The sequence below is a fragment of the Camelus bactrianus genome, chromosome 9 (genome assembly GCF_048773025.1).
Source record: "Camelus bactrianus isolate YW-2024 breed Bactrian camel chromosome 9, ASM4877302v1, whole genome shotgun sequence".
NCBI classification, from domain to species: domain Eukaryota; kingdom Metazoa; phylum Chordata; class Mammalia; order Artiodactyla; family Camelidae; genus Camelus; species Camelus bactrianus.
Window position 1 is genome coordinate 28,934,112 of NC_133547.1, and position 22,270 is coordinate 28,956,381.

Below are 22,270 nucleotides of genomic sequence, written 5' to 3' on the forward strand. Positions count from 1 at the left end.
TATACTAAGGAGGCAGTATCATCAAATGGCTCTTTTGTTCATCAGAGTAATAATAAAGAAAAAAGTGCAAACCCTCTGCAAAAATCTTCATCATATGAAAACATGTTAGGAAACCTTCCTTTTAACTACCCCCCCCCCTTTTTTTTTAACATGTGAATGTGTCTGTGTTGTGGCTCATTATACTAGAGGTGAGGGGGAAAATTTAAAATAGACACAACAGCCCTCAGAGGAGCATCATGGAACCTGGTTGGTGACTTCCTGGTATGCATGAAAGACAACCAGCAGTTCTGCCCACGAGGCCCCTTTTGCCTTCTGCACGGATTACAATCATTCTCTTAATTAACTTCAATCTCATATAAAACATCACTACTTCCAAGAAGCCTTTTCATTTCCTCCACTGGAAATACATCATCCCTTTACTTTCCCATAGGACATGCAACACACTTCTCTCACGTAATCCAAGATACTATGCCTTAGGCCCTATTTATTCGGAATTGTCTACTTCTACCCAACAGATTGAGAGGCTCCACAGGGCCTTGTCTAACATAGAGTGGGCTCACATGACATTTCTGTGTGAATGCTGAGTGATCACTAATGGCACAGCAATGACAGTATTTCCAGGGTACCTTCTGGGCATGAGCTTTGTTCAACACAGCAATAACCGCTGGGAACGTAGAAGCCCACATTCCTAGGTCAAGGGCTTTTACAGCTGGAAAGTGAAGGCACTGATAATTCAGGTGGATGTTCTATTTTAAGGAGGTGAGCAGAGCAGGAATGAACAGCCACCACAGATTCGCTGAACAGTGCTTTCTTCATCTCAGGCAGAGTTTTATTTCCTGCCAATTTGGAGACTGCAACATTTTCCACCCAGGCCTATCATACTTCCCTTCAAATTCAGTCTTAAAACTTTTCTCAGAATCAGGAGACTAAAGCTATTTGTACCGTAAAGCTAATGAAGCTTAAGGGTCCGGGTTCCTGACTTGCACAGTTCCTACAATCAGGAAGAATTTCTAAGTACGCATTTCTGGCAAACTGCCTAGAGAAATCTCTGAAGGAGGGGATTTAAATCTCCAAGGCTCATAATTTGTTGTGATTTCTTTACTCATTCTAAATATTTTCATATTTAATTATGAATTCTTTTTCTTGAACAGGAAACCCCATCCCTCAACCTGAACAAGGGAGCGAAGCCAATTCCCATAAAAGAAGAGAAAAGGAAAAGGTACATGTGGAACAAAAAGTTCTTTGCCTACTAGTTCAGCTCCACCGCGGTCTTGGACCTTTCACCTCCTAACAGCCCCTCAGAGATCCACCATTAGAAGGTGATAGAGGATGTCAAATGTCAAAGATCAAAACCAAAACAAAAAAAACCCAATGGTGGTGGTGGGGGGGGGGCGGTAAACAAACCTCACCCTTGTCTTTAAAGAGGGGTGGTGATGAAAAAGAGAAATAGACTGTAGAAACGTCAGAGGGGCTCAAAGACAGAGAGTCCCTGGCTACTGTGTTCTGGCCAGAGTTAGGCCGTCCCGGAGCCGAGGCTTCCGTCGTGGGGTCCTGGGACAGCCAGGGAAGCAAACTCACAGGGAGACGCTCTCCTCTCCTGTAGTAGCTGCAACCCCACCTGTCAATTCCTATTCTGTAAATCACAGGACTTGCCATAGGACCGAGCTGGGGAAAGATGGATGGAGTGTGGAGGTGCTGGGGTGGGAGGTGAAGGGACGGCTGCAGAGGTGAGAGAGAGAAGGGGGGAGAAGGGGAGAGGGATATGAGGAGACAGGCGCTCCAGAGCGGGGCACTCGGGCAGAAAGAGAGAAGTGTTTTCTACTTTTCATGCCCCCCCCCCCAATAAACAGTCGGGCCTAGGTGAGGCGAAGTATGATAAGAAAAGGTAGAAGGGAACAAGAGGTGTCTGTTATTTTATCTCTGCATTTGTCAGACTGAAATTTCAGAAAAAGCCACCAAAAAACTTACAAAAAGATCCCAAGTAAGGAAGACGAACTTGAAGACCCGGTGAAGGAAACCAGTTGAGAGTGGGGGTGGAGAGGAAGGAAGGGGGGAGTAAAGGAATCCCTGAATTCCGTTTAGAGGCGGATGAAGAGGGCGTGTGGTTAGAAAAGGAAGACAGGGCTGCAGGGCGCTCGGCGGGACCTGGAAAACGAGGAAAGTCCAACCCTCGAGCCTCTCCCTGAGGCCGGGGCGGCGTCGCCTAACTGAGGTCCCCAGGTTCCGTGCAGCTCCCGCTTCTGCCCTCGCGGCTCCTCCGCTCCCGCCGCGCCCGGTCGGACCCTTCCCGGAGGACCAGGGGTCCCGGGAACACCGGGCCGGCCCGCCGCCAGCGCAGCCTGTGGCCGCCCCCGCTCCCGGCCGCCGCCAGGGCCGCGCGGACCCTGGACGGCAACGCGCGGGTGGCCGCCGCGGGTGACCTCAGCCCCCGCCGCAGCCGCCCCACACTCACCGCGGCGCTCCATCCCGCGTCCTGGACGCGGACGCCCGCCCGACACTCACGGCCGCCGCCGCCGCCGCCGAGGGCTGGAGCTCGCCGCCCCCATCCCCCACGGCCCGCGGACGCCCGGCCGAGCCTCCGCCGCCGCCCCTGCAGCTGCAGCCACGACCGCGCCAGCCGCCGCCGCCGCTCCGCCCCCGGCCTCGCGCCTCCCGCCCGGCCGCGGCCCGCCCCCTGCGGCCCAGCCCATTGGCCCGCGCGCTCGGGGGGCGGGGCCCTGCGCGGGCGGCAGGTGGGGGCGGCCGCGGGCTGGGCGCCGGGCGCGGGCTGTCAGCTGTGCCTCAGCCCGCAGACTGTCCCCGCGTCGCGGCCGTGCTGGCCGCCCCGCGCGGCTTGCGGCAGGCCAGGCGGAGGCACCGTCCTAAGTCACCTTTGGCACCCTCCAGCAGGTAGCAGGTCTTTGTTGTTTAAGTGGACATTTCTCAGGTGGACACTTCGAATTCCTTCCAGGCAGGAATCTGGTCTTCAACTTGTTTAGTCCGCCCTCTTCCCACACCCTCCTTATCCCTTTAGGAACAAAAATACGTTTTGCGCTTAACTTTAAACCTGCCACAGTGTCTCTGACTTTTCTGTCTCTGACTGATTGTCTTTCTCGGAAAACTGAAGTACTCAAATCATCAACTATTACGTACTGTACGTGGCTCATGGGAGTTGCTCAGTAAATACTTGTAGAATGCATGTCCCCCCAACCATGCTCCTCCGTTCTTACCATTAAATGCTCCTTTATTTAATGGAACTCATCGACACTGTAGGAAAAATGAACAACCAGAATTAAAGCATTTATCTAGGGGTTAGATCGCACACCACAATTGTTTAAAAGTACAACGTTTCTATTGAATAGAGAATATATTGTAGTAACACTTAACTCTGCTAAGAATACCCTTCCTGTCATCTACACTGAGACATAGCAGGCACTTCGTGAACATTAGCTGAATAAATAAGTAAAATTATGGGAAGGAAATTTGGAAAGGTTTTTCAACATCCTCCTCCTCCCCTTAATTCTTTTTCAAAATATATAATCCACCATAGTCTCCATTCTTCTTTATCAATTGGGAGAAATATATTTGAAAGCATTCTCAGAGAAAAATGGTAATTCATTTTTGCAATAAAATAAATGCAATTATTAACTGAGAAAGAGTGAATGAACATCAACAACCTGTTTTCTGGGATAGGTTGCTCATGTGTTTGGTAAAGAAAAGAAGAAATAGAGGGCAATACCGCCACCAAATCCTACCACTTACCCTGATACGCCAACTGTTTTTTACCTATAAATGTTTCTTGGTTAGAGTGGCTCAGGGTCATGGTTTTGGAGGATGAAGCATCAGAGGCAAACAAACAAAATTCAGAGGCATAATTGGATGCTGGATCAGTAATGAAACATACATGACAAATGGTATAGTATTGCTATTTTATAATTACAATATTTATTAATATTACATAGCTATTTGCCTCTTGAAATGTTCTCCATTCTTTCTATGCTAGAATACAACCTCTGCTCTGCAGCCTTCCTGTTCTTCTCACTGAAAATTTGTTGCCCTATTTATCACTGTAAGGTACACAGAATCCTGTTCTTGTGCCACCTGTGATTGTCTTGCAGCCTTTTGTCTTATACTAATACTCGTGTTTATTTATACTGATTGGATTATGAACGTCTACAGTGTTGTCTTACCTGAGTCTGTGTCCCGAACAGAAAGTGCCCCTACTAAGTATTTTCTGGAGGGATGTTGAGGGACTGACCAGTGGGCCCCAGGAGTAAAAATCCTTCCAGGATGAATTTTTTTTTGTTACCATAAGCTCTGTTCAACATGTTGAAACTAGTGAAACCAACATCGGTGGCCAGAAAAAAGCCACATGCCTAAAGCAAAGCTGGTTCCAGATACCCTGTGCCCGGATGTGAAGGGGCTGATCATGCAGGCAGATGTTCCCTGTGAGTGATGGGGGTGGGAGCCCAGCCCAGAGGAGAGTGCAGGGGACAGGTGTTCCTCCACTCCGCCGTGCTTCAGTGCCAGCCTGTTTAGGAGAGCCCAGCGTCGTCCACCAGACCTGTTCCATTTTTACTCATTCCACAAGTATTTATTGAGTACCTCCATTGTGCCAGGCATTGTTCTCAGAACAGGGGTTATATTAGTTAACTTTAAATCCACTTTCAGACTCTTCTTCAACCCTGGCTAAATGCCTGGGAGAGGGGAAAAGATAATGGAAGCAGGCAGGTTGGCCCAAAGGCAGGCAAGCTCCCGGTCACTGAGGCTGTCTTTGACCCTGACTGCCGGAGCACTTAGAAAGAACCGCGGAGAGCCTGACGGCCGCAGGGAGTACAAACGCTCCAGATTCCAGTGTGGACAAAACTCACCAAGCAGGTTATTAATCTTGATTCCATGATGGTTGTAACTGAGAAACAAGGAATCAATTCAGACCACACGCTGGAAATGAATGCATACGACATGGCAAACATCTGAGAATTCCGTGTCGTCATGAGGAGAGGGAACTGAGTAAGACTGACAGAAAAAAATAAGAACTCAAGTGAGCCTATGGATATGATATACCCATTTTATGTCTAGATTAAGGTATTAAGCTTCCAGCCCCAATTTGTTTATGTTATGTTAAGCTCTCTCTAAGACAGTTAATGACATAAACCTCTATGCTTGAGTCACCCTGTACCACGACCCTAACTCATGTTCTAACGTGTAAGGAAGCTCTCTGGATAATTGATGTTTGGTGCTAAATTATGCCATTAGCCTGAAAAATTAAATTATTGATACTGTTGTGAATAAAGAGATGATAATGCTGATGGTAAGGTTAAGAGGCCCTCCATGGTATGCTCTTTGCTAGGCACTGTCTTAATTATTCTTTGTATTTAGTAAGTCATTTAGTCCTCACAACAACCCTATGGGGTACTATTGTCATCCCCGTTTTACAAGTTAGAAACTGAGGCTCAGAACAAAAGAAGTTCAATAAAGAGTTTCTATTGGGTTTAATGAAAATTGATGTTCAGGTGAAGATAATTGATCATACTTCTCTTAGAAAAAGATGGTGGGGAATCACTCCCCTTATTCTTCCTCTGCCTCTCTGGCCATTTTGCTGTTCCTCTGATACCCACAAGGGCCCTCTTGCCTCTGTTGACACCTCTGCTTGCAATGGACTCCCTGCCCCTGGATCTATGTGACTTGCTCTTTGCTCCCTTACAAGCTCCCCTCAAACGTTCCATATCATTGGCATGTCCCCTGACCACTCTACAGAAAACAGCATCCCCCGCTTCGTTACTTCCTACCCTCCTTACCCTGCTGTGACTGCCATAGCACTTATCCCTCTGCTGACTTGGTGAAGTTATTAGCTTACCAGTGTGTTTCTCACTTCCTCTGCCCAGTATGGAAGTCTTAAGCACCATGATGGAAGGGACTCTCCCTGTTTTGTTCACCATTGTATTTCCAGCCCCTGGGGAGGTACTTGGAATTAATCAGTAAATGAAATAATTTAAAGAAAATAACAGTACAGCCCAAACACTAGATTTATCTTTGAAAAAGATTAGTTTAACATTTTGAAAGTTTTAATCAGATAAGAGAACCATATTGCTTTGACAAAGATTTTACATTAGCTGCTTGTAACCAACATACTAACACGTGCCAAGTTTAATTACTTGACCTAGACTTTGTCTGAAATAACCATAAATAACTCTAGAATCTTAAATTATTCCCTTCCTTCTTTAAAGTGGAAGGATAAATATTTTCTGCTATTGTTTTTCTTTCATGTATTCCACCAAACGCTGACTAGATAAGAAAACAAACACAGCTAGCCCTCACCTGCGTGTTCTATTCACTGGATGACACTGGGCTTTGGAGTACACGTCATCTGACCCTCACACAGACCTCTATGCGAGGGGAAGATGAGATCTCTTTCTCCCAAAAGAATCTCATAATTTTCAGAGTCAGAGGGATGTTAGAACTCCTCTACTCCATTCTCCTTTATTTTATTAAAAAAAAGGAAAAAAGCCTAACTCAGCTTTCCCAGAGATCACACATTGGCCTAATGAGACTGGAACCAAGATGGGGCTCTTTCTACACTAACTGATAAATTAAAGTTTTAAAATGTCCATAAGTCTATGAAATTAGATCAGAGCCGCTACCTGAATCAGTCTTAGTTTAATGTGTAAATATTTAAGTGATACTAACATGTCTAAATATGAAATCTGTTCTACAAATTTACTCCTACTATTTTGGGGGTCTAACTTATTAAGTTACTAAAAAATAATGGTCCTTAAAAATTGGTTGGCTTCGCATGGAACCAATGAGGAGCTTGGTTTGCTCTTGAAGTAGAAAGTGTCCTGAGGCATTCTGGAACACATGCACAGATTAGTGCCTTTCTGCTAGGGAGAAGGCTGCCTGGTTTTAGGAAAGAGTAGAGCCCAGTGGAAACATTGCTAATCTCTTTCTTTATCTACACACTGAACAAATATTGCTGAACCTTGAGAAACAATGCAACCACTAGGGACTTTAATGAGTGTTTATCTTTCTAACTGCCTATTTATATAGGGGTGGCTGCCTGTGGTACACTTGCCAGAGGATTGGGAAGGGACTGCTTATAAAAGTTGAAAAATATTTAGTTATACAAACCTGTTTCAGCAAAGGCTCTTTTTAAATTTATTCAAGAGGACATTATATCCCATATCATCAGAAGAACTATTATTACCCAGTCATTTAGATACCTGGATTTAAATGATTTTATTTTGAAACTATCTCAATAGCTGACAGTGTAGGACTTAAATCAGAAGAAATACAATACAGGAAAAAAATAATATTTATATGATTTAATAACCCTATAATATTTGCATCTTGAAATGTCTGTAAGCTTTTGTGTTAAAGACCTAGAAAACTAGTGGCTGATTATCCTTGATGGACAGACATCCTTACTGTGCTTGATGGCATATTCAGTTTAGGACATCCATCAGGGTAATTAAATTTTCCTGGGCGCTGCATGGTACTAGACTATATGAAGTCACAAGCATAACATACATCCCACTGGCCAAAAAACTGATGAAATACTTGTTATGTAACATCACTGAAACCATCAGCTTAGTATACGCAGGGTGGAGAACAGATGGAATGGCAAACACGGCATGAAGGCAGTCAGTTGCCTTGCTTAGGAGTTAGCCTGAGCTGGGCTGGGAGGTGGCACCTGCTCTAGAGCTCTCCTGGGAATAGATGAAGACAGTCCTCTTAGTCAGAATGAACAATATCAAACCAACTTCTAAAGTCTTCCTTTTGGGTAATAACTAAGAACCAAGAGAAAAAGAACAAGAGTTTCATTCTGGAAAAGATATTAAAAGATAGAACAAGCTTACCAAGAAACTGGAATCTAAGGAAATGTGTAGACCAGTAGACAAGAGGTCTTGATATAAACCTCGGACTTACTTAGGCACTGAAAAATTAGAAGCATAGGATGTGGGTCAAGGAACAGTGGGTCTAGAAGGACTCTTTAAACATGTTTCACAAAAAACTGATATTTTAATTTACACAAGCTTTGCTTGACACCAACAAGTCAGTGGAATGGAGCCGCCAATGCCAATGGCAATGTTGTACTTGTGAATCGGTGTTTAAAGTGCGGTGAAAACTGAAGGGGCTTTTCATAGTTTTGTAGGTGGTAGGTGGTTTTGGTAGTGGGGCTGGGGCAGGACTATGGGGAGAAGGAAGAGATAAAGGAGACAAGACTGCTGGGAAAATTTCTTGAGAACAAAGTAGATCACTGATTTATCAGGCAAAGTATTATGGGCTGAATTTTGTCCCCTCAAAATTTGTATGTTGAAGTCCTAAACCCCAATACCTCAGAATGTGACTGTATTTGGAGATAGGGCCTTTAAAGAGGTATTTAAGTTAAAACGAGGCTATTAGTGTAGGTCCTAATCCAATATGTCTGGTATTTTTATAAGAGAAGATTAGGACACAGACCATGGGATGACATAGGGAGACCAGGTCTAGACCATGCAAAGACACAGAAAAGACAGCCACCTACAAGCCAAAGATACATTTCTGTTTATGCCACCCAGTCTGTGTTTTTGTTGTTGTTGTTGTTGTTGTTGTCATGGGGGCCATAACAAACTAACACATAAGACAACACCATTTAAGTTCTAGAAATCAAATAAGAATACCATTAATGGATTCTAGTTGGACCCAAGACCATTTCCTTCCTCTACCCTATAGAAATAGCAAGTCCATGTCTGGCTGAAAGTTGCCTTTATCTAACTCTTTAAGTGGGCCATTCCTTCTTCATAATACTCACGAATTGCAATGAGTCAGTCAATATCACTCCTACTCTGGGGTGTAGGCTAGGATGCAGCATCATATCCATTGTAATACTATCATTAAAATCAGAAGCAGGATGTTTACAGGCCTGGTGTTGTGTGAGCATTTTCAGTGGGAGGAGGCTGACTGGTTTCTGCTCAGAGTAGAAGGGATGTCCTGGTCTCTTCATTTGTTCCAGTAGAGGAAGAATTAAGACTGTCACTTTTAAGGACACTATTTCTGCCACAACAGGCAGTATTGGTTGCTAGTTAATAATAGTAATTTCATCACAGTGCTTGGCTCATAATAAGAGCTTGATAAGCATTAATTTACTTCACTATTATTTTTGGTTCGATAGCATTTCATAGTATAAAGCTACATTATCTCAGTTTACCTTCAAAATGTCTGTGAAATATGAATTATTATCATCATTCTTATTCAGATTTCTGATAAGAAAGTTGTATTTTAGTTAGAGTAAGCTATTTATCCAAAGTTGCATAACAAGCTAATAGTAGAGACTGAACTCAAAGCAAGGTCACCCGTCCTCGAGCAGTAATTCTTCCAATACACTCATCAGATCTAAATAGTCCTATTCCACTTTGTAATTTTCAAATAATCCACTTTGATCAACAAATGACATTTTCTGTACTCATCAAATATTCTAGGTAATAGAGAGCTTTGATATTTCTTATACAGATTGTACCTATCCTACAAACACTACGTGAATAAACATTTTGCACATGCAAATGGGCAGAAGAGGAGTCTGTCCCCAAAACCCCCTCAGGAAGTTACTTCTCCTGCCATTGACCTTGGTTCAGAATTCCTAAAGAATGAGTATTTTTAAAAAAGAATACTTAGAAGATACTTTTCTTACACAAACACAGTGTTCCAACTAATACCCAGGGATAGATTAGGATCCAGTACTAATCTTTAGATATTCTATAGTGTATTTATTTCATAATACATATACTGCATTTTATTTTGGGTGTATATATGTGTGTGACATGGGGAGGCAACAACATTATTTCTATAGGAATATGCCTTCTGATTCTTTATGCTAGACTTACAAGCAAACTTTTGGAATACAATTTATTCATTGGAAGGAAATCCCTTGAAAATTAAAAATTTTCAAAGAATTGGTTTATATTCCTCTCAACCCAATCTTTGCATGATTCAGAAGGCATTTCAAGAATCTTGCAATGTCTCTAAATGATTATTGTGACACATGTGTGAGACACAGCCCAAAGATGTATGCTCTACAGATACAGAGAAGGACTAATTAATAAGACATCAGATGATGATAAGGTGTTAACGACATTGCATAGGTATTACTATGCTTTTGGAAATTCTAGCAGAATCCATGATAGCATCTGAATGAAGTCCGGCGTATGCACTGATTGATAACTCACCCCACACTCTTTCCTTCTTAGAGAAGGAAGATGATAGAAGCCCAGGTCAGAGATGTTAGATTCTGGTTTTGGAGGACCAATTATTATGTGTGATATGCAAAGTTGTTAAAATAAGAGGTTGAAAACTCAAAACCCTAGAAGTAGGGGCAAACTGAGAGAGCCAGACCCCCTATAGGAGGCATTCACTCTTATTTAGCTCCAGATCACTGAGTTTGTGGTATGGTGACCAACCACATATCCTGATTTGCCTCAGGCAGATTCAGTTAACGCTTGTTGTTCAGGCACAGTTATTTACAAAGCCTCCCCTTACTCTCAAAAGTGTGCCAATGTGTACAGTACACTATATGGGCACTCTAGTCATAGGAAAATTTAGGCTTAGTATTGCCTGGTCTTTTGACTTTTCAAGCCAGAAATTTGGGTTTCAAAAAATCTTTATAGATTTTTTTTAATGTGGCCAACAAATTCCAAATTTTAAAAAATTTTGTTCAGGCCAGGGAAAACTCATAAGGAGCAGGATCTGGCATGGGAACTGGCGTTTTGCAAGCTCTAGGTTAAAACCTCTGGCTGATTTGAGAGTGCTCTTTGTTTTGCCTTTATGGAGAACTTGTCTCTCACGTAGCTGGTGACGGAGGATCTTAGGATGCCTCCCACATGGAAGGGCCTTCTTGCTCTAAGAAGTTTCAGTAGAAATCAGTGCAAGGTCAGGAGATATATTTGAGCAGCTTAAGCCAGTTATTCTGGGCCTTAGTAATGATTATAGCTGGCACTTTCCATGCACCACACGCATTACATGGATTACCCCATTTACTCTTCACAGTAGCTCTGTGAGGAAGATATTACTGTCTTCATTGTTCTAATGAGGAAACTGAGACTTAAGGAGACTAATTAGTATGAACAAGGTTGCCTAGCTAGTAAGAGATGAAACCAGGATCTGAACTCATGACAAGCTTAACTCCAAAGCCCACATCATTATCCTCTGTGTCTGCTGCTTCCCAAGGTAGAGAGATGAGCTTTTCTCTTTCCCTTCAGACATTTTTCATTTGAGTAAATTCTTTTTGATCTCTTGTTATGATGGAAAATTATAGTCTTGACTCTTGGTCTACAAGAAGACATTCTCTTGCTTTTATTCAGAGCTTTAGCCCAGAGATCCAGTGGGTCAGCCCAAATCTCTAGAAATGGGAGGCCCCAGGGGAGTTTAGAGCCAAAGTCCCTCTTCATAGCAGAGTTAATTTCCCAGGTCTCCCTTCTATTCAGATCCCTTGAGAATCTATGGTGGTGCTAGGCAGTTGGTCAAAGATTTAAGGTTTCATAACGCCAGTCATCTCTGTATCCCATATCCATTTTAGAGGTACAAGGAACAAATAGACCTCATCTAATGGAGACTAAGAAAAGCATAGGATTTTCTTTCCATTATTAATTTGACCAAAGATTGGGATATGTTTAACATGTTGTACTGGGTTGAATAATGCCCCCCTACCCCAATTCAAATCTACCTGAAACTTCAGAATGTGACCTTATTTGGAAATAAGGTCTTTTCAGATGTAGTTAGTCAAAATGAGGTCATACTGGATTAAGGTGGACCCTAATTTGATGACTGGAATCCTTATAACAAGAGAAAGAGACACAGAGACCTGCACGGAGGGATGGCGGCCAGATAAAGATAAGTAGAAATCAGAGCAATGCAGCTGTAAGCCAGGGAACACCAAGGACTCCAGGCTCTCATCTGAAGCTGGCAGAGGCAAAGCAGGATTATTCTCTAGGGCCTTCAGAGGGAGCATGGGCCCGCCAGTGCCTTGGTTTTGGACTTCTGGCCTCCAGAACTGTGAGAGAATATGTTTCTATTGTTTTAAACCATCTAAGTTTGTGGTCATTTGTTACAGCAGCCACAAGAAACTAATATATATAAAGGAAAAAATTGAAAGCCGTAATGCTTTTCAAGATGCAAAGAAGGAATCTGTGTTGAATATTTAAATTCAGAGTTCACAAGTCAAAAGTTCAAGAAGTATTTCCTGACCCACTGTTAGTTAAAGACAGACTCTTCAGAGAGGAAAAGTTCCTCTCTATATGATGCAAAAGCATCTGTGGAATTTCTACAGAGGGTCAGAGGCCTCCAGTATGTTGATTCAATATGGCTCAATTCTGAGCTAATCCTGACCAAGACTGGTTGCAATAGGGAATCCCTCTACCAGTCTACTGCCATTAGTCATACCGTGCTAAGCTTGAAATCCCATACGGCTGGGGTGAGTCATAGGCATTGGAGTGTGCATTATGTGGTAGTCTTTTCCCATTCGCTGCCATGTGTACTCTGTTTATCTGACTGGTGTCTGACTCAGTTTCCCTCCTGGGACTATGATATTGACAATATCACCAGCTTTTATTTTTCTAAGGGAAAATCCCTAACTTACTCTAACCTCTGGCCGGGGTCTGCCTCAAATTGGATGGATTCTGCTTTGGGGAGGAATCTCTTATATTCTCAGTTCCGGAAATGCCCACTGCCCCTTCTGAAGGAAACTAGTCACAACTCCGACCTCCTGACCTCAGCTGATTCAACTAAATTTGGATGTCTCATATCCAAGGGCGGCCCAATGGTAGGCCTATCAGTGTTCCATGAAGCAATCTGGCAAGTGAGCTCTACCCAACGAGGAAAAAGATAAGCAACAGAGCCAGTGAGACCTTCTATGTTGGAGAGTTTAAATAGGAGGCCTTGGGAGAGCCCCTGCTGTTGATAGTAGGGACAGAAGTTGAAAAGACACACAAAGAAAAAAACATTCACAGAAAGCAGAAACAATGAGGCAGCAGATGTCATCAGTGAGCAGAAGCCAAGACAAAAAGAAGAAAGCAAGCAGTTGGCAGTGAGCGGCAGGAACACTAGAAACAAAGACCAAGAGCAGCCGCGTCACTGTAAAAACTGCAGAGCGTCAGAGTCAGGCTGAGTGGTGCCCAGGGGCCCCCAGGGTGACCCAGGCTCCGCTGTATTCTAAGGCGGCTTGTAGTTCTCACGTGATGGAGGACAGCCGTTAAGTGCGCTCCCTGACTTTCTTATACCCTACACCCCCTACAACAAAGCCTCATCCCCCCACCCCCGCCATTAACTGGGTAAATGGGCTTCTATTTCTGAAACGTTAAAAAAACAGGCCAAGAAACCACCAACTGCCACTGCTGAATTCCATCAGATTAGAATTCTTGGATGCCAGCCCGTGATGCTGCGTGTCCGGTCCCTGTGCGACGCTGACGCTTGGCCTGCCTATGACTCTAGCCTGGCTAGTCCTTCTTCCCCCAGCTCTGCTGCTTCCCTTTCCCAGTTCTCTTGCTGCAAAAGCTCCACCATGCTTTATAAATCAAGGCAATGGGTTATGATACAACGGATCCCATTTAATGATAAAATAATAAACACGTGTTTGTTTCAACAAGATTGAGCCTCATTTGGTTTTACTGTGTTATGCACGTGACTCAAGTATAACTACATCTCAATAGACATCGAAATTTCAGTAATTTAGAAGTAAATGATCTGTGGTGTTGTGTGTCTGGTCTGTCTGCAATCAGAAACAGCAGTGCTCTAAAGATGTCAGAGGGTTTGCAGACCCTGGGGACATATGTGATTTTGAGGTACAGTTATGAAGTTTGTCACATAGGGAGGCAGAACTCCTCAATGCAGTGAATTTCACCCCATTCCTTAATTCCCTTTGGGTATTACATAATATGTTTATGTTTTCCATTTATAATAATACAAGTTATTTTAGAAAATTGGTGAGGATTTTAAAATATCTATAATATCACTATCTAAGATAGTGGTTACTAATGCCTTAGAACTCCTTTCAGTCTTTTTTTCTTGTGTTGATATATTTAAATATTTTCACAAAATTGAAACTATTCTATATATGCTACTTTCTACTTCTGTTTGCTTGTTTTTGCTTTTCTCCTCTTAGCGTTTTATAATATAAGCACTTTCCCATGTCTTTTAGGGTCCTTCAAAAGCATGATTTAGTATCAGCCACTGGCCACAGAAGAGTTCACTTTCCAGAAGTTCCTTACTTTCACCAGGTCAGTTCTCTGCCTTTGAATGTTTGTATTGCTTCCAACTTTCCTTGGGTATGAATGACACGATGGTGAGTCTCCTTGTACAGAAAGCTGAGTCCATGTCAGTCCTTCGCTTAGATCCCTAGAAGTGGAGTTTTTGGTCAAAAGGTAGGCACGTTTCTATGGGTCCTTCTACATGTTGCCAAACTGGTCTCCAAAAAGAGTAAACCTATTCATAATCTTGGCAGCAACATATCAGAACTGCCACCCCACCACAGCAGCCCTTGATTTCTCTCTCCATGTGTTAGCATCAGTCCCGCTGGGCCTCAAGAGTTCTTGCTGGCTCCTCTCTGAGTCTTCCTTTGTCAGGTCCTGTACTAATCCTTATCTCGTCTCCACCATTCGTAATTGGTACCCAGACATCCAAAGCTCCCCCTTCCATCCCAAGACTGAGAAGGCTCCATTTGGGAAGAACATCAGTGGCCCTTGCAGCACTAGTCAGTGGAGGTGTGGAATAGTCTTTGGTTCACCAGCTGAAACATAGGACCCGGTGTCCTTGGGTAATGATTCTCCCTGAATGCCCCGAGTGTCCCTCTGTAGCCCCCTTCCACTTGCTTCACTTGGGCTTTTGAGTTCACTCAGGGGCATCCACCCTGCACCCTACCGTGAAGCTGGTGACTGCCTCCCCTGAATTACCCTTGCCTGCCCAGTTTCCTGGGGCTGGGCCACTCTTGGTCTCCTCCATATTCTATTGGATAGACTTCCCTGGAAGATTTAGCTTTGCCCCCGACAATCCTCCATCCTAACAACCCTCCCGGTCTCTGCTGAAGGCCACTGATGCCACTCCCTTAAACTGCTCTCCTGTGTTAGTTGTCCCCTTGACTAAGACATCTATGAAATGGGGCAGTATTTTCTATACTTTCTTGGTCTCTTGATGCCATCCTTTCCTCTGTGTTGCCACCTCTGCCCTAGCTTTGCCCCTGACCCTGGCAAGTTCCTCTCACTGGCTCGGGGCTTCTTCTCTGTTTCCAGCAGGCCCTGGCCCTTGCACTGCAAGTTCAGTGAGGAACTGGCACTTCAAGGCCTTGCTTCAGGATATTAAGGGAGTGTACTAAATGTGCACTGAAGGGCTGTGGCAGGGTGCCAGTTTCATCTTAATAAACCCTATTTCACTCCTCAGACGTATCCCACTCCTTGCTCAACTTCCATTTGGCCCTTCCTGCTCCCCATTTGTTTAAGGTCCATCTCTGGCATCAGCATCTTGGTTGACCTTCCCCCTGGCCCCCGGCCCACTACACGACATCCTTGTTTTCTGCTTGGCTCTCCCCTCCTGTCTTGGCATTACTGGCTGGGTCTGGCTTCCCTGTGAGCTGCATCCATAAGCTGCCCTGGCAGAGATGACCTAGCATTCCTGAGGGCCCTGCCTCATTCCTGGCTCTGGACCTGCTCCAGAAGCTGTGTGGACAGGATATTTTAACCCCTCCAAGTGCAGTTTTCTCTTGAGAAGTTCAAGCCTAAAACTCAAACACAGGCAGCTCAGACTCAGACCTTCCCTTTCCAGGGACATGCCTTGGGAAGGAATGTGGAAAACTGGGGCAGCCACTCAGATCTGAAGAAACTCTAAGATAAACAAGCCATCAGTTGTTGCCTGGAATGCCCCAGCCATCCCCCATGGGATGTTCTCACCAAGTCCGGGTCATCAGTCCCTGGGGAGCTCTCACCACACAGCTGGGATCTCTTCCCCTTGCTATTGCTGCCTGCTCCCCACCTCCCAGTGACTTTTCCCTCTGCATCCTCCTGCTTCAGGGTTGTGGGTGGCTGGTTGCCTTAGTGAGTACAGCAGGGCCAGGGCTATTTCATCAAAGGTAAGGGGGGACACCAAAACCAAGAGAGTGACTTGGTTTCTTGGTCTCGGTTTGTGAAGCCAAAGTCCAGATTCAGGGAGAGAGTCTGGTCCTCTCCATTCACTGTAACAGCTGTTACAGACTTGGCTCAGAACCAGGAATGTGGATGTAGGGAGACTGGGAGAATCGCGGTTCTTGTTTCTGGCCTGTTTTATGAGCCTGCAGGCAAGGCACATGGTGGTATTCTTTCCGGTCAAGCTGCTTTTGATTAAAAGAAACTGAAACCTACTCAGAGCTCAGGCAAATAGAATGGAAGAAGGGGCTGGCCCTTCCAAGGTGAGCTCGCAGGGAAGTGGGGGTGTCAGGCGAATTAACTGACACTTCCAGGGCAGCAAGTCAGCCAGGCTCAAACGCCAGGCACTAAATGGACCCTGGTCACTGTCATTCCGCTCCTTCTACACGATGCTTATTCCTGGGCTCCCTCCTGCCTGCTCAAGGGCTGGGAACTCTGGAGGCCTGTGCTACTCCAGAAACTGCTCTCAGCGAAGCCCGTATTCTCTCACCTTCAGATTATGCTGGGGAGTGATTAGATCTTTGAACAGAATTCTGAGTCTCTCTCCCTTTGTGATCTAGAGAGGGGCTAACTTTTCCTGAGTATTGTGGTGACTGTGCCCACCTGAGACCTAACACTATCTCCTTACCTCCCTTGTCTCTTCCCCACATCAGTGCTGTGGCCTTTGCTTCTTTTCATCTGCATCATGGGGTTCAGGATGTAGAACACAGAGAGAGGCAGGGAGAACTAACTCACTCCCGTAAAATGACTCTGGTTCTAAACAGGACTCTTCAGGGTCAGTGGAGTAGCTGTTAGCCAATTCTAACTAAACTCATCGTAGCTTATCTCTTAGCAGTCATCGCCGCTCCCGCCCTAGAGTCTCCCATTCTCACTAAGCTCTTAAAATCAAACTTTCTGGTTGCAGAGACACATATACAAATAAATTATTTGTGACAACCAATCATCAGCTCTTGGAGTAAGTACACCCACTGGCATTCTTTAAGCTTTACAATAGTGAGCACAGTATGCATGAGGATACCAGGGCTCACAGAGGTGACGTGACTTGCGCAAGATCACCTGAGTTAATGGCAGAGCCAGGACAAGAACTCAAGTCTTCTGTCTTCAATCCAGGAATCTTTTCATTGTGCTATCATGCCTTCCTCAGAGCTTTGTTCCTCTTTGGCTAGCGCAACACTGTCTCTTGAGTTGAAATTACTTCCATAGCTTAGAAATAGGCCAGTTGCCTGTTAAGCATTTTCTTTCTGGCATTCTGCAACGTAGCCTCAAAATAATATGGACTGCTAACGTATAGAATCGGGGCATCGTGGGACTCTTAGATCCCGAACAGGTGTGTTAATAACCCCAGACCCCAGAAGTGCTCGTTGCTGTGATCTCGCTCAAGATAAAGTCCTACAGCCTTGGCTCCCACAGGCTGCGGCGTCACATGCTGGATGTGGGTTATGTCTGCAAAGCCCTTGAGCAACCCTTTCTTAAATTCTGGGGCCAAGTGAAAGAAGAATGCGGTTATCAGCTCCTACGTACATTTCTTCCCTGTTCTTGTGGAGATTTAACTCTCCGCCATTTTACCTGCCATCACAGACGTGAATGTGGCAGAATGCAGATGAGGGCAGGGCAGCGTAAGGAGTGAGGTGCTGGGTTCTGGTGTCAAGCAAAGCAGGGCTCACACCCTGGCCTGGCCGCTTGCTAGCTGTGTGAGCAAATTACATATCCTCTCCAAAGTTTGATTTTCTCATTTACAAAATGAGTATTATTTGAAATAAAAATAATCTATGAAAAGGACTTAACCATGGGTGTATGTGGCCAATAACAAATGCCCCTCAAATAATGATTTCCTATTATTGCATTCCTTTGAACTACCTCAATCTTCACTATATAATAAGAGCCTGAATACTCAAGATACTAGATGAAACAATTGCATTTTGGGGGCATATTGGCAGTGCTAATATTTGTTCTGATACCTTGTCCCTCTTTCTGTAGCTCTCTTAATTATTTTTACACCACATAAGCTTCAAATATAATAGGCTTTGTCTGACGAATTATAGTTCTGTTTAATAGTTTGATTTTTTAAATTAGTTATGTCTGTCAATTCAGATATTCATTTTGAATATAACCATTGAAACTCTTATTTAAATTAAAATATTTGTACTAAATGGCAAGACCTGTAGGAAACATTTGATACGTTGTTTTCAACGATATCCACTTTACTAATTTCTTCCCCTGTAAGTTTTTCATCAGATCTCACCTTACTAATGGGGCTTACTCTGATCACCCCATTTAATTCTGCAAGCTTTTACCCTCCCCCACTCCTGCTAGCCCCTCCAGCACACGCACTGGCACCCCTGAACCACCTTATCTTGCTCAATTTTCTTTTCCATAGCACTTATCACCATTTAACATACCATATAATTTCATTATGTTTATTGTATGTTTCCACATGGACAGGAATCTGTCCATGTGTGGAGAGGATCGATCTCTCTCTTTCAATAGTATATCCCAAGTGCCTAGACTAGTGCCTGGGGTATAGTACGTGGTCAATTAATACCAGTTGAATGTTTGTTAAATAATATACTGGCATATTTAATTAAAGTGGATCTACTTAAACTACCAAATGATTATCTTCCATAATAGAAGTAAAGACAAATCTCTGAGCCATTAACTTCTATTTGTCTTTTTATATTTTTCTGCTAAACCAAACTAAACTTTGGCAATGACTATTCATATCTGTATGCATATGTACATATATTTGACTATATGCACACACATATACATGTATAATACACATATAAATGCACATGTATATACATATGTAGAAGACAACTTCTGCTGCAGTAACTTTTAAGTCTGTCAACAGAGTATAATTGTTTTTTTCTTTTTTCAATTTTGATGCAATGTTTATTTCTAAAGACACAGATATTTCTTCACATATCCCACAGAGCAATGAATGCCCTGGGGTGAAAGTCCAGAAAAAGTTCCTTTTCAAGACTTATGGAGTTGAATCTCATTTTGGCCCAGATCCAGTTAGACCGCTGAACCAGGTTGGTGCTTGAATGTGGAGCAGCATTTTAGAGTGAATCTCAGAAGGAATCTGTTTTTATCTAAAATACATTTGTTTCTTGCTGCTTCGCCCTGTCAGGCTGACTTGATTCATTTATTCATGAGCATTTATTTAGTTGACTACTCAGCTCCCACTGCTTGTCAGGAACTGGGCTAGCTCCTGGTTATAAATGATGAAAGAACAAAGTTCCTTCCTTTAAGAAATGTAATGTAGGAGAAGTAACAGACAAGTAAAAAGGCAATAATAATACATTGTAAGTGCCTCTTACAGCCGACAACAGGTTGCTAAAGGAACACAAGAGATTAGGATATGTTCACAGTCTCTAAGTGGTCCAGACCATTGCCAGTTCACCTTTAGACAATCAGATTTTTGAGATTGTATCAGCCCCTCTGTCTGCTCTGACATGGCAGTTGCTTGTGGCCAGGAACAGAGGGAACAAAATCTATTACTATTATTACTATTACTAATATTATTACATTTTTAATGATAATATGATCATGAGGAAAAGGCAGTTTACAGAATAAGAAATACAATCTTATACAACACTGTAAACTGACTATAACTCAATAACAAAAAAAAGACCAAAAAAAGAAATAAATCTTACTCATAATTAAAGCAATGCAAATTAAAATCATAATGCAATAGAGTTATTCAATTATTGAGCACCTACTGTGTGCCAGGCACTGTTGAAGGTGTTGGAGATACAGCAGAGACTAAAGCCTGTAAAGTCATGGCTCTTAAGGAGCTTATATTCTTTTTGGAATAAACAAGAGACATAGTAGAGACATAAAATAAACAAACGAATAAATAATAGGTATATGCTTGTAATTAGAGTCCTAGCTGAAGCCCAGTTTACAGTGGTTCCACTGGGCCCATGGTTGCAAATGGGGGTCACTTCTCTTGTCCTCAAGTGTACAATTGAGATCCACAAACATGGAAACTGGAGTTGGAGAAAGTCAAGGGGATGAACAACGTTACAGTTCTGCTCCAAGATTTGTTAACTACCCTACTTATTATAATATAATCTGAAAAAGAGAGCTGGACTTCCCTCAGAACATAATTGCCTTAATAACATCATTTTGATTAGGCAAAAAAAAAAAACCACTAAGAAGTGGTTAGCATGCTGGAGACCTTGGAAAGACAAATGCACCCCAAAGAGTAGGAGATAAACCCTATGAAGATTCAGGGATCTGCCACAACAGTAACATTTTCAGGGTCCAGTGTTCAAGAGCGTGCTGGAAGATGCCTCCAAAGTAAGAGACACATCACTGCATCTTACGTTCTCTACTACAAAGAAGGAAGCCCTGTGCCCGATAAGCCTTTTGGGTCCTAGAAGCAACATATTTGACTCGTAGGAATATTGTGCCAAGCCATACACTGGTGTCCTGGAAGACTGCTATCTTTGAGTGGAACCCAGAGCAGAAAAGGGCTCTGTGGCAGGTCTAATGCACGCAGCTGGGGTTCTGGGCCGTGAGTTCCAGCAGACCTGTGCTGGTCAAGCAGTCAGTGGTGTGGGAATGGAGTTTATGGAAGTCCCAGGGGGAGAATCACAAGGCAGGCCCTGGGTTCCAGAGGTGGTCATGCCATCTGCAGCTGAACATTATGCACCTTTTGAGAACTAGTTCTTGATGAGTTACTGAGCCCTGGGAGACAGGATGCTTGATTGTGGGACACCAAGTATTCAGAGCTACTCAGGAGTTGGGTTACTTTGGGCCCACCAACTCATAAAGTCAGACAGATCCAGCACTAGTCCGTTAAAAGAAAAAGCTGGTACATCCTGGATTGAGGCGAAGCAGTACCAGAGGGTAAAGTAAACTTCCTGACCAGACAGTCCAGATTCCCATGTCACCCACCACAGTGATACCAGCATCTCTCTCTCCACTTGCACCTCCCTATGCCCTAAGTGGGAGGTCCCTGTATGACTAGTTTAAACAGAAGAAAAAAGCTTGCGATTGAGTTATGGATGGGTTCGCTTTACATATGAGAGCAAGCCAAAAATGGACAGCAGCTACGTTACAGCCACCCTCAGAGATGGACTTGAAAGAGTGTGGAGAAAGAAACGAGGCTGAGCGGTAGGCAGCTTGTTTGTGAACAAGGGGGAGCGGCCCACGGTACGAATGTGTATGTGTTATCTATTGCTGCGTTACAAATCACCTAAAAACTAGCAGCTTAAAACAAGATATGTCTCACACTTTCTGTGGGCTAGAAATCAGGTGTGGCTTGGCTGGATCCTCTGGCTTAGGGTCTCTCACAAGGCTACAACCAGGATTCAGCCAAGCCGGAGTTACCTCCAGGCTTGACGGACGGAGGACCTGCAACTGTGCTCACTCATGCTGTTGTTCACAGGACTCTGTTTCTCACAGGATGCTGGACAGAGGGCCTCAGGTCCTGGTCACCTGTTGGCCTGAAGATTGGCTCAGTTCCTTGCCATCTGGGCCTCTCTATAGGGTGACTCACCGCATGGCAGCTGGCTCCTCTGAGGGTGAGAAAGCAAGAGAATAAGAGAAGGCAAGCAAGATGGAAGTCAGTCTTTTTGAAACTAATCTTAGAAATGACATCCCATTACTTTTGCTGTGTTCTGTTTGTTAAAAGTTAGGTCACTAGGTCCTGCCCACACTCAGGGGGAGGGAATTACACAAGGGTATGCGCGCTGCAGGTGGAGACCATCAGGTGCCATCTTAGACTCTGCTTTCCATGATGGATTCCTGGGCAGTGGCCAGTAGCAACTGCCCGTTAGAAAATTGGAATGGCCGACTAAAGGTACCCTGCAGGATGGGGTGCCATTGTTCAGGACACAGCAGCTCTTAGAGACCTCTTCATGAAACCGTATCCCCTCTACAAAGAATACGAAGAGTAGAAGCAGGAGTGGTCTCACTTACCATCACTCCCAGTGACTCGTCCTGGTAACTCTGGGCTCGGCAGGGTTAGAAGTATTGCTCCTCAAAGGAAGTGCCCTCTTGCCAGGGGACAGAGCAAGGAGTCCCATGAAATTATAAGCTGTACCTCCCACCTGGACACTTTGGAACCCTTGTCTCCAGAGACCAGCAGGCGAAAAGTAAAACCAGGAATAACTGACCCTGATCATTAAGAGGAATGGGCT

At 44.0% G+C, this 22,270-nt stretch overlaps 1 protein-coding gene across 1 annotated transcript in view; it reads right to left on the reverse strand.

Annotated features, from left to right (window-relative positions):
* ARHGAP29 (Rho GTPase activating protein 29) overlaps positions 1 to 2,550 on the reverse strand; it is a 67,178-nt gene extending 64,628 nt beyond the window's left edge. Inside the window, exon 1 of the mRNA XM_074369994.1 lies at positions 2,453 to 2,550. The gene's annotated coding sequence lies outside the window, so the exon portion shown is untranslated. The remainder of the gene's footprint in view (positions 1 to 2,452) is intronic.
* Positions 2,551 to 22,270: the final 19,720 nt, after the last annotated feature.